Source organism: Lepidochelys olivacea (assembly GCF_965140295.1).
Source record: "Lepidochelys olivacea isolate rLepOli2 genome assembly, chromosome: 24".
Lineage (NCBI taxonomy): Eukaryota > Metazoa > Chordata > Testudines > Cheloniidae > Lepidochelys > Lepidochelys olivacea.
Window position 1 is genome coordinate 12,153,807 of NC_140434.1, and position 16,717 is coordinate 12,170,523.

Consider the following 16,717-nt stretch of genomic DNA (forward strand, 5'->3'; position numbering starts at 1 on the left):
TACATCTTGCCAACTTCTCTGAGGAAGCTCATAGTAGGAAGGTGATATGGAAGGGGGGGGGGGTTCAGCTGTTGTGACCTACACTGAATGTGTTTGTCTTTCTTCCACAGGACAGAAGCAACTTTGTCTGTACAAAGTGCAAGCTGGTCTCCATACTGGAAGAGAAGATTGAAGGTCTGGGGCAACAGATAACGACCCTGCGTTGCATACGAGAATCTGAGGATTTTCTGGACAAAAGTCAGGATATACTTCTACGGGCACAAAGCTCTAAAGATTTAGAGCAGGTTGCACAGCGGAGCCAAGAGGCCAGTGAAGAAGCTTGGGAACATGTGACCTCCAGAAGAAGAAGGGGGAATGTCCGGGTTCCAGCAACGCAGACACAGGTAACTAACCGCTTTCATGTTCTCTCCACAGGTACCATTGCGGAGAGTGGACCAGATGATATGTCTGGGGGGAGAAAGCAGGAGACTCCACTGGTTGGAAGGCATGAGATGCACTGTCCTGAGATTGGGGGTTCCACGACCACCACTCCCAAGAGAAGGAGGCGGGTGGTGGTGGTCGGGGACTCTCTCCTCCGGGGGACTGATTCATCTATCTGCCGCCCTGACCGGGAAAACCGAGAAGTCTGCTGCTTGCCAGGGGCTAAGATTTGCGATGTGACGGAGAGACTGCCGAGTCTCATCAAGCCCTCGGATCGCTACACCTTCCTGCTTCTCCACGTGGGCACCAATGATACTGCCAAGAATAACCTTGAGCGGATCACTGCGAACTATGTGGCTCTGGGAAGAAGGATAAAGGAGTTTGAGGTGCAAGTGGTGTTCTCGTCCATCCTCCCCGTGGAAGGAAAAGGCCTGGGTAGGGACCGTCGAATCGTGGAAGTCAACGAACGGCTATGCAGGTGGTGTCGGAGAGAAGGCTTTGGATTCTTTGACCATGGGATGGTGTTCCATGAAGGAGGAGTGCTGGGCAGAGACGGGCTCCACCTTACGAAGAGAGGGAAGAGCATCTTTGCGAGCAGGCTGGCTAACCTAGTGAGGAGGGCTTTAAACTAGGTTCACCGGGGGAAGGAGACCAAAGCCCTGAGGTAAGTGGGAAAGCAGGATATTGGGAGAAAGCACAGGCAGGAACGTCTGTGAGGGGAGGGCTCCTGCCTCATACTGAGAATGAGGGGCGATCAGCAGGTTATCTCAAGTGCTTATATACGAATGCACAAAGCCTTGGAAACAAGCAGGGAGAATTGGAGGTCCTGGTGATGTCAAGGAATTATGACATGATTGGAATAACAGAGACTTGGTGGGATAACTCGCATGACTGGAGTACTGTCATGGATGGTTATAAACTGTTCAGGAAGGACAGACAGGGCAGAAAAGGTGGGGGAGTAGCACTGTATGTAAGGGAGCAGTATGACTGCTCAGAGCTCCGGTACAAAACTGCAGAAAAACCTGAGTGTCTCTGGATTAAGTTTAGAAGTGTGAGCAACAAGAGTGATGTAGTGGTGGGAGTCTGATATTGACCACCGGACCAGGTGGATGAGGCTTTCTTCCGGCAACTCGCAGAAGCTACTAGATCGCACGCCCTGGTTCTCACGGGTGACTTTAATTTTCCTGATATCTACTGGGAGAGCAATACAGCGGTGCATAGACAATCCAGGAAGTTTTTGGAAAGCGTAGGGGAGAATTTCCTGGTGCAAGTGCTAGAGGAGCCAACTGGGGGGGAGCTTTTCTTGACCTGCTGCTCACAAACCGGGAAGAATTAGTGGGGGAAGCAAAAGTGGATGGGAATCTGGGAGGCAGTGACCATGAGTTGGTTGAGTTCAGGATCCTGACACAGGGAAGAAAGGTAAGCAGCAGGATACGGACCCTGGACTTCAGGAAAGCAGACTTCGACTCCCTCAGGGAACGGATGGCCAGGATCCCCTGGGGCAATAATATGAGGGGGAAAGGAGTCCAGGAGAGCTGGCTGTATTTCAAGGAATCCGTGTTGAGGTTACAGGGACAAACCATCCCGACGAGTCGAAAGAATAGTAAATATGGCAGGCGACCAGCTTGGCTTAATGGTGAAATCCTAGCAGATCTTAAACATAAAGAAGCTTACAAGAAGTGGAAGGTTGGACATATGACCAGGGAAGAGTATAAAAATATTGCTCGGGCATGTAGGAATGAAATCAGGAGGGCCAAATCGCACCTGGAGCTGCAGCTAGCAAGAGATGTCAAGAGTAACAAGAAGGGTTTCTTCAGGTATGTTGGCAACAAGAAGAAAGCCAAGGAAAGTGTGGGCCCCTTACTGAATGAGGGAGGCAACCTAGTGACAGAGGATGTGGAAAAAGCTAATGTACTCAATGCTTTTTTTGCCTCTGTCTTCACTAACAAGGTCAGTTGCCAGACTGCTACACTGGGCATCACAGCATGGGGAGTAGATGGCCAGCCCTCTGTGGAGAAAGAGGTGGTTGGGGACTTTTTAGAAAAGCTGGACGTGCACAAGTCCATGGGGCCGGACGAGTTGCATCTGAGAGTGCTAAAGGAATTGGCGGCTGTGATTGTAGAGTCATTGGCCATTATCTTTGAAAACTCGTGGCGAACGGGGGAAGTCCCAGATGACTGGAAAAAGGCTAATGTAGTGCCAATCTTTAAAAAAGGGAAGAAGGAGGATCCTGGGAACTACAGGCCAGTCAGCCTCACCTCAGTCCCTGGGAAAATCATGGAGCAGGTCCTCAAGGAATCAATTCTGAAGCACTTAGAGGAGAGGAAAGTGATCAGTAACAGTCAGCATGGATTCACCAAGGGAAGGTCATGCCTGACTAATCTAATCGTCTTCTATGATGAGATTACTGGTCCTGTGAATGAAGGGAAAGCAGTGGATGTATTGTTTCTTGACTTTAGCAAAGTTTTTGACACAGTCTCCCATAGTATTCTTGTCAGCAAGTTAAAGAAGTATGGGCTGGATGAATGCACTATAAGGTGGGTAGAAAGTTGTCTAGAATTGTCGGGCTCAATGAGTAGTGATCAATGGCTCCATGTCTAGTTGGCAGCCCGTGTCAAGTGAAGTGCCCCAGGGGTCGGTCCTGGGGCCGGTTTTGTTCAATATCTTCATAAATGATCTGGAGGATGGTGTGGATTGCACTCTCAGCAAATTTGTGGATGATACTAAACTAGGAGGAGTGGTAGATATGCTGGAGGGCAGGGATAGGATACAGAGGGACCTAGACAAATTGGAGGATTGGGCCAAAAGAAATCTGATGAGGTTCAATGAGGATAAGTGCAGGCTGAGGGAACTGGGATTGTTTAGTCTGTAGAAGAGAAGAATGAGGGGGGATTTGATAGCTGCTTTCAACTACCTGAGAGGTGGTTCCAGAGAGGATGGTTCTAGACTATTCTCAGTGGTAGAAGAGGACAGGACAAGGAGTAAAGGTCTCAAGTTGCAGTGGGGGAGGTTTAGGTTGGATATTAGGAAAAACTTTTTCACTAGGAGGGTGGTGAAACACTGGAATGCGTTACCTAGGGAGGTGGTAGAATCTCCTTCCTTAGAAGTTTTTAAGGTCAGGCTTGACAAAGCCCTGGCTGGGATGATTTAATTGGGGATTGGTCCTGCTTTGAGCAGGGGGTTGGACTAGATGACCTCCTGAGGTCCCTTCCAACCCTGATATTCTATGATTCTATGACCTCCTGCACAACACAGGCCACAGAATCTCACCCAGATGCTCCACTCCAACCAAAAGATAAGAGCCGCCCAGGACCCAGAACACTTCCTGTTCCATGGGACCCACTGGCCAAGTTGTCCATACACATGGAGCAGCTGAGCACGCAGATAGAAATGCAGTGAGAGAGACTGTCCAATTGCCTGTCCAATGGCCTGAGGAAAGTTCATTTCAAGGGGGAAGGCCAGGGTAGAGGGCCAATGATCCGTTCGACCTGGTTGGCCAACCCACCTGCTGGGAATGGGGGAAGCTGACACACTGAAAGGAGGTGCTCCCAATAGAGGACAGGTTTAAACAAGAGGTCTCCCGAGTATGGGACTGAATCCCCAAGGGACAACCACTGGATCCATCGCTCAACTGGAAATGATCCAGGTTCATCAGCAAGTGCCCAATTGTTCCCAACATCCTCAACAGTGTACGAATGGATGCCCTGCTGGCCACCAGTTTCCAGGCGACTACTATCCAGAAAAGGACATTTCTCCAGCACTGGCAGCCACAGAACTTATTGAACCCTCGCAACAACTGAATACAACTAGATGCTGGGAACAGGATCAGTATCCCTTATACAGGGTAAGTGCTTGCCGACATACAGATGGGCTTGAAGATACTTTGCCAACTGGGGATCATTGTAAGTGACACTGATAACCATGCCCTGCCCACTGATGTTCTAGGCATGAACCTGCTTCAGCACTGCTGGAAACACTGCGGGCTCACGAACCTTAGCTACTTCCTCAGGGAAGAGGGTGTGGCAGAAGCCATTAGACAAATACAGAAATGCTAGCACTTTGCCAACACACATGGCAAAGTACAAGATCATGCATTTAGGGACTAACAACAAGAATCTTTGCTGTATGCTTCGGAATTATAAATTGGAAGTGACTGAAGAGGAGAAAGATCTGGGTGTATTGATTGATCACAGGTTGACTATGAGCTGCCAATGTGAAGCAGCCATGAAAAAGGCTAATGCAGTCCTAGGATGCATCAGATGAGGTATTTCCTGTAGAGACAGAGAAGTGTTAGTACCACTATACTAGGCACTGGTGAGACTTCATCTGGAATATTGTGCGCAATTCTGATCTCCCATGTGTAAGAAAGATGAATTGAAACTGGAACAGGTGCAGAGATGGGCTACTAGGATGATCTAAGGCAGCGTTTCCCAAACTGTTTTCCGCGGAACACTGGTGTTCCACACGAAGTGAATAGGTGTTCTGTGAAAGAATCGTAATTAAAAAAAAGGGTCTTGCACTTGATTTTTTTACTACTTTATACACGCTTTCCAGTTAGAAATTGTTAGTTCAAGTTATTTTAAATTTGTATTTTTGCTTTGTTTTATAAAATAAAATATATTTCAGCATAAATAACGCAATTTTTAATTTGAAAACCGAATGACTACAAAATAATATTAGAAGTGTTCCATAAATATATACCAGGTGTTCCGTAACCAAAAAAGTTTGGGAAACGTTGATCTAAGGAATGGAAAACCCATCTTCTGAGAGGAGACTTAAGGAGCTTGGCTTGTTTAGCCTTACCAAATGAAGGCTGAGGGGAGATATGATTGCTCTCTATAAATACATCAGAGGGACAAATACGTGGGAGGGCGAGGAGTTGTTTAAGTTAAGCACTGATGTGGACACAAGAACAAACTGATATAACCTGGCCATCAACAAGTTTAGGCTCAAAATCTGGGAAGCGTTCTAACCATCAGAGGAATGAAGTTCTGAGGCAGCCTTCCAAGGGGAGCAGTGGAGGCAAAAAACCTAACTAGCTTCAAGATTGAGCTTGATAAGTTTATGGAGGGGATGGTATGATGGGACTGCCTACAATGGCATGTGACCCATCAATGACTGCTAGTAGCAAAAATCCCTGATAACTGGAGATGAGGCACTAGATGGGAAGGGCTCTGAGTTACTACAGAGAATTGTTTCCCAGGTGTCTGGCTGGAGGGTCTTGCCCACATGCTCAGGGTATAACTGATCGCCATATTTGGGGTCAGAAAGGAATTTTCCCCCAGGTCAAATTGGCATAGACCCTGCGGGGGGTTCGCTTTCCTCTGCAGCATGTGGCATGGGTCATCTGCAGGTTTAAACTAGTGTAAATGGTGGATTCTCTGTAACTTGAAACCTTTAAATCATGATTTGAGGATTTCAGTAACTCAGCCAAAGGTTAGGGGTCTATCACAGGAGTGGGTAGGTGAGGTTCTGTGCCCTGCAATGTGCAGGTGGTCATACTAGATTATCACGATGGTCCCTTCTGACTTGACAATCCCTTCTGAACTGACTGGTTCACAATCATGCTGGAAGGATATAACGAGGGATCAGTTCCGGGTCTGGTTCTGTTCAATATCTTCATCAGTGATTTAGATAATGGCATTAGAGAGTACACTTATAAAGTTTGCAGATGATACCAAGCTGGGAGGGGTTGCACGTACTTTGGAGGATAGGATTAAAATTCAAAATGATCTGGACAAACTGGAGAAATGTTCTGAAGTAAATAGGATGAAATTCAATAAGGACAAATGCAAAGTACTCCACTTAGGAAGGAACAATCAGTTGCACACATACAAAATGGAAAATGACTGCCTAGGAAGGAGTACTGCGGAAAGTAGTATGATCTGGGGGTCATAGTGGACCACAAGCTAAATATGAGTCAACACTGTTGCAAAAAAAGCGAACATCATTCTGGGATGTATTAGCAGGGGTGTTATAAGCAAGACATGACAAGTAAATCTGCTTTACTCTGTGCTGATTAGACCTCAGCTGGAGTATTGTGTCCAGTTCTGGGCACCACATTTCAGGAAGGATGTGGACAAATTGGAGAAAGTCCAGAGAAGAGCAACAAAAATGATTAAAGATCTAGGAGGAAAGATTGAAAAAACTGGGTTTGTTTAGTCTGGAAAAGAGAAGACTGAGAGGGGACATGATAACCGTTTTCAAGTATATAAAAGGTTGTTACAAAGAGGAGGGAGAAAAAATGTTTTTCTTAACCTCAGTTGTTAAGAGGTTAGGACAAGATAGGAAACGGGCTTAAACTGCAGAAAGGGAAATTTAGGTTGGATATTAGGAAAAACTTCCCAACTGTCAGGGTACTTAAGCACTGGAATAAATTGCCTAGGGAGGTTGTGGAATCTCCATCATTGGAGGTTTTTAAAAGCATGTTAGACAAACACCTGTCAGGAATGGTCTAGATAATACTTAGTCCTGCCATGAGTGCACAGGACTGGGCTAGATGACCTCTTAAGGTCCCTTCCAGTCCTATGATTCTAAAACCTATGAGTCTGGGGCAAGATGGCAAGGCTAAGATCTGGGACACACACCCTCTGTGAATAGGACCAAATGCTGAGACCATCCTCCTGTGTAAGACAAAGATTGGCATAAGGGGCAAGGATTATATCTCCCAGATGGAGCCATACCCTGATACCCATGGAAACCCAATCATGGTGGCCCACAGCTTGGTCACTGTCAGGAAAGCGGTTCTACCTGTGAGAGCCGTGTACCACACCCCTCAGCCCATAAGGTTGGACTGCAATCAAATCACTGCATCGGTCCTCTGCCTTGCCTGGAAAGATGTGGTGATCCCTGGAGAGAGACCAGATGCTGGGAGTGCCCACATTGCCCTGCAGAGCAGCATTAGCGAAGACTTGGGAGAGGCCTGGCTGCAGGAAATAAACATGAGCAGTTCTCTGGCCATAGTTTGACAGCAAAGAGGGTATTCCCTGAGCTGGAGAAGGTGTGGGTTGAGACTTGGCTGAAGCCCACAATGGTACAGGATGGCCGGAGGTACCTGAGGTTTGTTGGATACTATGGACATTTCATAAAAGACTTTTCTAAGTTAATGGGATGCCTACATGCCCTGTGATGAGGGCTCTCCAAGGGCAGGGCTGTACACAGGGTCCTCTGAACTGAGATGAAGGCTGCCAGAGGGCCTCTGAATGCTTGAAGTCTGCCATGGTGATGGCACAGATACTGGCTACCTGCATTACACCATCCCATTCAAACTGTATACAGATGCCAGGAACCAGGGGCGGGGGCCTGTATTCTCCCAGGAACAGGACAGGCATGAGAGAGTGATCGCATGTGCCAGCTGGGGAATGAGACAGTCTGAACAGAATGATGAACATTACAGCTCCTTCAAACTACACTTCCTGGTCCTGGCCTGGCCAATCACAGAGAACTTGTTAGAGATGTTACCATTTGTGCCAGTTCTCACTGAAGTGGTTTATGCATGCTGCCATGCAGCTGCCGTCACCCCTGATGGTCACGAGAAAACCCTGGAAGAGTTTGAAAAGGGTGAGGGTCCAGATCCCAGGCTGTAGCCCTGTTATTTGGAGAATATTAGAGATTATCCAGCAGGGAATTTGGCTTTTTGCCACCAACTGCTGTGCTCTGCCCCCAGAAGAAACCCAGCCACTGCAGCAGCAGGGCTATCTATGTGAGGAAGAGGGCAGACTGTATCCAAGATCCTGTCAGTTGCGAACCAGCTGAGCAGCGAACAGCAGAGCGGCTAACAGAGGGTGTTTGCCTGGGAGTACACCCGGGGAGAGCCCGCTGAGGCTTACATCTTGCCAGTTTCTCTGAGTAGTTACTACAACTCCTGAGGAAGCTCGTAGAAGGAAAGTAATATGGATGGGGAGTGTTCAGCTGTTATGACCTACACTGGATGTGCCATGTGTGTCTTTCTTCCACAGGACAGAAGGGACTTTGTACAAAGTGCAAGCTGGTCTCCATATTGGAAGAGAAGGTTCAAGGTCTGGAGCAACAGGTATCGACCCTGCGTTGCACAAGAGAAACTGAAGATTTCCTGGACAGACGTCAGGATATGCTTCTACAGGCACAACGTTCAGAGCAGGCTGCACTGTGGGGACAGGAGGACGGTGAAGAAATTTGGCAGCATGTGACCTCCAGAAGAAGAAAGGGGAGTGTCCATGTACCAGCAATGCAGATACAGGTAAGTAACTGTTTTCATGTTCTCTCCACAGGTACCATTGCAGAAAGTGGGCTAGACGATACATCTGAAGGAAGGGAACAGAAGGAGACTCCGACGATTGGAAGGCATGAGATGCACTGTCCTAGGATTGGGGGTTCCACGACCACCACTCCCAAGAGAAGGAGGTGGGTGGTGGTGGTCGGGGACTCTCTCCTCAGGGGGACTGAGTCATCTATCTGCCACCCCGACTGGGAAAACTGACAAGTCTGCCGTTTGCCAGAAGCTAGGATTCACGATGTGACGGAGAGACTGCCGAGACTCATCAAGCCCTTGGATTGCTACCCCTTCCTGCTTCTCCATGTGGGCACCAATGATACTGCCAAGAATGACCTTGAGCGGATCACTGCAGACTACGTGGCTCTGGGAAGAAGGATAAAGGAGTTTGAGGTGCAAGTGGTCTTCTCGTCCATTCTCCCCGTGGAAGGAAAAGGCCTGGGTAGAGACCGTCGAATCGTGGAAGTCAACGACTGGCTACGCAGGTGGTGTTGGAGAGAAGGCTTTGGATTCTTTGACCATGGGATGGTGTCCAAAAAGGAGGAGTGCTAGGCAGAGATGGGCTCTACCTAATGAAGAGAGGGAAGAGCATCTTCACAAGCAGGCTGGCTAACCTAGTGAGGAGGGCTTTAAACTAGGTTCACCAGGGGAAGGAGACCAAAGCCCTGAGGTAAGTGAGGAAGTGGGCTACTGGGAGGAAGCACAAGCAGGAGCGCACGAGAGGGCAGGGCTCCTGCCTCATATTGAGAAAGAGGGACGATCAGCAGGTTATTTCAAGTGCCTATACACAAATGCAGGAAGCCTGGGAAACAAGCAGGGAGAACTGGAAGTCCTGGCACAGTCAATGGATTATGATATGATTGGAATAACAGAGACTTGGTGGGATAATTCACGTGACTGGAGTACTGTCATGGATGGATATAAGCTGTTCAGGAAGGGCAGAAAAGGTGGGGGAGTTGCATTGTATGTAAGGGAGCAGTATGACTGCTCAGAGCTCAAGTATGAAACTGCAGAAAAACCTGAGAGTCTCTGGATTAAGTTTAGAAGTGTGAGCAACAAGGGCGATGTTGTGGTGGGAGTGTGCTATAGACCACCGGACCAGGGGGATGAGGTGGACGAGGCTTTCTTCCGGCAACGAACGGAAGTTACTAGATCTCAGGCCCCGGTTCTCATGGGAGACTTCCATCACCCTTATATCTGTTGGGAGAGCAATACAGCAGTGCACAGACAATCCAGGAAGATTTTGGAAAGTGTAGGGGACAATTTCCTGGTGGAAGTGCTGGAGGAACCAACTAGGGGCAGAGCTCTTCTTGACCTGCTGCTCACAAACTGGGAAGAATTAGTAGGGGAAGCTAAAGTGGATGGGAACCTGGGAGGCAGTGACCATGAGATGGTCAAGGTCAGGATCCTGACACAGGAAAGAAAGGAGAGCAGCAGAATACAGACCCTGAACTTCAGAAAAGCAGACTTTGACTCCCTCAGGGAACTGACGGGCAGGATCCCCTGGGAGAATAACATGAGGAGGAAAGGAGTCCAGGAGTGCTGGCTGTATTTTAAGAATCCTTATTGAGCTTACAGGGACAAACCATCCTGATGTGTAGAAAGAATAGTAAATATGGCAGGCGACCAGCTTGGCTTAACAGTGAAATCCTTGCTGCTCTTAAATACAAAAAAGAAGCTTACAAGAAGTGGAAGATTGGAGGAATGACCAGGGATGAGTATAAAAATATTGCTCGGGCTTGCAGGAGTGAAATCAGGAAGGCCAAATCACACCTGGAGTTGCAGCTAGCAAGAGATGTTAAGAGTAACAAGAAGGGTTTCTTCAGGTATGTTAGCAACAAGAAGAAAGCCAAGGAAAGTGTGGGCCCCTTACTGAATGAGGGAGGCAACCTAGTGACAGAGGATGTGGAAAAAGCTAATGTACTCAATGCTTTTTTTTGCCTCTGTCTTCACGAACAAGGTCAGCTCCCAGACTACTGCACTGGGCAGCACGGCATGGGGAGGAGGTGACCAGCCCTCTGTGGAGAAAGAAGTGGTTCGGGACTATTTAGAAAAGCTGGATGAGCACAAGTCCGAGAATGCTAAAGGAATTGGCGGATGTGATTGCAGAGCCATTGGCCATTATCTTTGAAAACTCATGACGATCGGGAGAGGTCCCGGATGACTGGAAAAAGGCTAATGTAGTGCCAATCTTTAAAAAAGGGAAGAAGGAGGATCCTGGGAACTACAGGCCAGTCAGTCTCACCTCAGTCCCTGGGAAAATCATAGAACAGGTCCTCAAGAAATCAATTCTGAAGCACTTAGAGGAGAGGAAAGTGATCAGGAACAGTCAGCATGGATTCACCAAGGGCAAGTCATGCCTGACTAATCTAATTGCCTTCTATGACGAGATAACTGGCTCTGTGGATGAGGGGAAAGCAGTGGACGTGGTGTTCCTTGACTTTAGCAAAGCTTTTGACACAGTTTCCCACAGTATTCTTGCCAGCAAGTTAAAGTAGTATGGGCTGGATGAATGGACTATAAGGTGGATAGAAAGCTGGCTAGATTGTCGGGCTCAACGGGTAGTGATCAATGGCTCCATGTCTAGTTGGCAGCCGGTGTCAAGTGGAGAGCCCCAAGAGTCGGTCCTTGGGCTGGTTTTGTTCAATATCTTCATTAGTGATCTGGAGGATGGTGTGGATTGCACCCTCAGCAAGTTTGCAGATGACACTAAACTGGGAGGAGAGGTAGAGACGCTGGAGGGTAGGGATAGGATACAGAGGGACCTAGACAAATTAGAGGATTGGGCCAAAAGAAATCTGATGAGGTTCAACAAGGACAAGTGCAGAGTCCTGCACTTAGGACGGAAGAATCCCATGCAGACTAGGGACCGAATGGGTAGGCAGCAGTTCGGCAGAAAAGGACCTAGGGATTACAGTGGATGAAAAGCTGGATATGAGTCAACAGTGTGCCCTTGTTTCCAAGAAGGCCAATTGCATTTTGGGATGTATATGTAGGGGCATTGCCAGCAGATCGAGGGATGTGATCATTCCCCTCTATTCGACATTGGTGAGGCCTCATCTGGAGTACTGTGTCCAGTTTTTGGCCCCACACTACAAGAAGGATGTGGAAAAATTGGAAAGAGTCCAGCGAAGGGCAACAAAAATTATTAGGGGATTGGAACACATGAGTTATGAGGAGAGGCTGAGCGAACTGGGATTGTTTAGCCTGCGGAAGAGAAGAATGAGGGGGGATTTGATAGCTGCTTTCAACTACCTGAAGGGGGGTTCCAAAGAGGATGGATCTAGACTGTTCTCAGTGGTAGCAGATGACAGAAAAAGGAGTAATGGTCTCAAGTTGCAGTGTGGGAGGTTTAGTTTGGATATTAGGAAAAACATTTTCACTAGGAGGGTGGTGAAACACTGGAATGCATTACCTAGGGAGGAGGTGGAATCTCCTTCCTTAGAAGTTTTTAAGGTCTGGCTTGACAAAACCCTGGCTGGGATGATTTAGTTGGGGATTGGTCCTGCTTTGAGCAGGGGGTTGGACTAGATGACCTCCTGAGGTCCCTTCCAACCCTGATATTCTATGATTCTATGACTAACAAAGATATTACTCAGATGGTGCCCCAGATAGCACCCAAGATGGTATTCCAAGCCTACCAATGTGCTTTGCGCAATTTGGCCCCCAAATCCCTGAGACAAATGTATGCAGGAGGTTCTACTGTGAGGGGATGGCCTGAGCCATGCAGGAATTGTATGACAATAGGGTCTGGGGCTCTGTGGGACTGCCAGTCACCAGGTCCAGGGCTCCATGGGACTGTCACTTGTCAGGTCTGGGGCTCCGTGGGATTGGCATTAACATGGCACTCCAGTGGGCCCTTGAATGCTGGCACCTGTCCACTTTGTCACAGGTGAACCAGATGATTTTTCTCCTGTTTGTTAATGCATCCTCATAGATACTGCTGTTTGGTGACGTGATGTAACTGTTTGTGACAGTGTCATAAGTGATGATGTCACATGAGATGTACAGTGAGTGATAACTGCTTTAACGTGGTGTTAAGTATGAAAGGAGAGCCTACAACTTAAAGAAGTTGTGCCTACATTGCCACACGGAATATTTCAGATGCCTAGAACTGAACGAGTCTGTCCTATTGGGGTCCCTTATGCATGACTGAGAGCTTACCTGCATAGTTGCCTTGAGATCAGCAGAGGTAGTTGTGTAAATGCTCACCAGCATGAGGGAGGATTGCACAACATGACCCACAGTTTGTTGCTCTGAGCTTGTGGCCACACTCTGGATGTCGCCAGTTTCACACTTACCACTGTTTGCTCTATCAGTTTCCCTAGGTTTTGTGGGTCTTTCATACAGCAACATGAAAGGGAGAGAACCCCCTTTTTAATGCCAGGAAACGTGTTTTTAAAATACACGTTTGCATGGAGAATTTTGGAGCAGGGCCTTGATCTCAAATGATTTTTCATCTTTTTTGTTGTGTTTTGACTAGATTTCAAATTGACGGGTTTTTTTCCATCATCAGGCTTGGAGATACACAAGCTCTTTTCAACTGTTTTTTGGGGCAAGGACTGTCTATCTCTGTCTTGAGTAGCACTGTGCACATTGATGGCTCTGAATAAGAATAACAATGAACAGATCTGTAAGGAGATTGGAACCCAGAGGGAAACAAGTGACGCCCTGCTGGTTGCTTCACAAATTAGCACCAACCATGTCCTGGAGCGGAGCTTCCTTCCTGTTCTCAGCAGGCCAGAAGTAGGCAGCTCAGACAATGGGAGGCCAGTGAACTGGAAAGGAGAAAGCGGGGAGAGAGGACAAGACAGGATTGGACAAGCAGGGAGGTATCTAGTGAAAAGCATGCAATATCCATTCAGGCTCCTTCCCCTGGTACAACTGCAGCCTCTCTTCCTTTGATTCCAAAAGGCCGAATATCCATTACAGATCATTTGTTCAAAGATCCAGCAGCTTGTAAGAATCTAAGAATTTTTCCTGTAAGCAGACCAGACTCCAAGGCGCTATTCCAAATACCTTTCATTCTGGTTGCCGTGTGTGAGTCCTATATCTCCCTTCCTGTCAGAGCAGTAGAAATTGATTCTGGCTTAGATTTATAACAGCAAACAGCACAGCATCTGCAAAAGGAGAACGCACTCTCCCTCTCTCTTCTCTCCAAAAGGAGCCTTTTGCTGCCCTCCTCTGTCCAAGAGGAAGTGGGGAGTGGCTAACAGGCAGCTTCCAGAGATGCAGTCCAGGTTCATGCATTCATGTCTCTGGGTGAATAAAGAAAATTCCACTGTAGTGCTGTTCACAATGAAAGCAGCATCCTCTGTGATGTCTCTAAAAGCAGCAGTAATGCCGCACAGCAGGCAGAAGTGCTGGACAGGGCGTTTTTCTGCAGTTTTGGCATGTGTCCCTCTTGTGAGCCCCCAAGTTAGAGTAAGCACTTCAGAGCTGGGACCGATGTGGGCCCTGGAACTACCAGGTGCCTTTGAGTACCTCTGCAATATAAAAGGGCCTGCGGGATCCTGGAGGTGGATGTGCCTTTCAAATCCTCATTTCAGTTGAAAATTCAGCCTTCACTTAGTCGAATCACTCGCTGTGATACGGCACCTCCTGAGCCAGGGGACACTACCCTAGAAAACAGACAAAAAACTGGTCTGTGCTGATAAGAAAGAATGAGGCTAAAAACCAGACTGTCTGGAGCATAATGATAATTTAACAGAAGCCCAGAGGAGGAATTTATCCAGGAGGCTTCAGCTTTAGGATGTAAGTCAGAACTGCCTGGACCTCCCACTCCATGATCTGCAGGGACAGACCCAGATGCCTTGGCCCTGGATCCTAATCTGACCTGAGTCATAACCCAATGTCTCATGTGACGATCCCCCTCCTCCCCCTGAAACCGCAGCAGCAGTCCAAGAAGCAATCCAGACTGTATTGTCACAGATCTGTGGAAGGGGATTCCTACTGTTTCACAGCTTTCAGCAGCCAAAGAAGCTGAAATTCTAGCACCTGAGAAACATGGCAAATTTTGTGAAATTGCAACTAGCAAAAAATTGTAATTTATTTTTGTGACAAAATGGTGTTTTTTCTCAGCGAATTATTGTTTCTGCCTGCAGTTACGGCAACAGCAGTGCCAGGAGGGAACGCTGTAATGGTCCCACAGCACTAAAATGTGTTGCCAGTTTTGCTGAGAGTGGGAACTTTCTGGGCCAGCTTGAGAGGACTTAGAAAGCTCAGACGGTCCCCTGATTGCAAATGCAGAAGTTTGCTTCACCCCACACACCAGAAACTATGATTCAAAGCATCAATTAATAGACTTTAAATCTAGGAGGGACCATGAGATCATTTAATCTGACTGTGTATCACACGCCACAAAATTCCACTCAGGCACCCTGTATTGAGCCCAATAACTTGTGTTTGGCTAAAGCATCTTCCAGAAAGGCTTCCAGTCTGGACTTGCAGACTCTATCACTTCCCTGGGGAGTTTGTTCCTATGGTTAATCACCCTAGTTGTTAAATGTGTGCCTTATTTCTAATCTGAATTTGTCTGACTTCAGTTTCCAGCTATTGACTCATGTCCTGCCTTTCTCCACTAGATTAAAGAGTACTTTAGGACCCTGCATTTTCTCCCCTTGAACTTACTTATACACTGTAATCAAGCCACCGCTCAATCTTCTTTTTGATAAGCTGAACAGATAGAGCTCTTTCAGTCTCTCACTCTAGGGCATTTTCTCCAGCTCTCGAATAATTTGTGTAGCTCCTGTCTGCACCCTCTCCAATTTTTTAGCATTTTTTTTAAAAAGTGGACATCAGAACCGGACACTGTATCCAGTGTGACTCACCAATGCTGTATAAGAGGTAAATCATCTCTCTTTTCCTACTCGCTACTCCTATGTTTATACATCCAAGGGATCACATTAGTTCCTTTTTCTCCCAGCATTGCACTGGTGTTAGGATATTCAGGCCTGTCTGCAAAGGCCTATACTCTAAGAATGTAGGTGTATTCTTATCACTTAGCTAGTTATAGAGGTATAAAAGAAAGAATCAAAATCACTGTCTGCCGGTGTAAGGGCCTTCTCTTACTGTGACAGTCTGAGGCCCTGTTCTTAGGCTAAGATCTCTGGCTAATAAGCTGGGAAGTGTATGGTCACATCCTCACATTGCCTTATTTCAATGTGACTAGTTTGGAATCTGGGGCTGTTAGAAAGGTGATCTGATCTATCACCTCCAAAGAAAGGGAAGAGCCTAGAGGATGTAAAAGTAAGTTTAGTTTGATAGTTTTCTGTTCAGTAAGAACTCACTTATCAATAGACACAGCTGGGAAACCCTTATGTCTTTATAGATGTAGTTGTGAAATCCTCACTTCTGTATTGTTTTGTCATTATAGTTCCCACTTTGCTATTGTTTATTTGCATGGTCTCTGTCTGGTTTTGTGATTGTTTCTGTCTGCTGTATAATTAATTTTGCTGGGTGTAAACTAATTAAGGTGATGGGATACAATTGGTTAAATAATCATGTTACAATATGTTAGGATTGATTAGTTAAATTTCAGTAAAATGATAGGTTAAGGTACAGCTAAGCAGAACTCAAGTTTTACTATATAGTCTGCAGTCAATCAGGAAGTAAGGGGGGTGGGAATGGGAACAGGGAATGGGGGTGGGGAAATTGGAATCATGTTTTACTAAGGGGGGGAATGGGAACAGGGACACAGGTAAGGCTCCTTGGTGTCAAAGCTGGGAAGAGGGACACTAAGGAAGGAAACTGGAATCATGCTTGTTGGAAGTTCACCCCAATAAACATTGAATTGTTTGCACCTTTGGACTTCGGATATTGTTGCTCTCTGTTCATGCGAGAAGGACCAGGGAAGTAAGCGGGTGAAGGAATAAGCCCCTTAACAACTGGGAACTCACGTGCAATTGTTAGTCCTCTGTTACCTCTAGAGTCTAGATTCTGCATTCTGCAGGCATGGCCTGCATTCCTTGTTCCTAGCTTTATATTTGGCTATATTAAAATGAATTCTGTTTGAATGAACTTAGGTTACGAACCTATACAGATCAC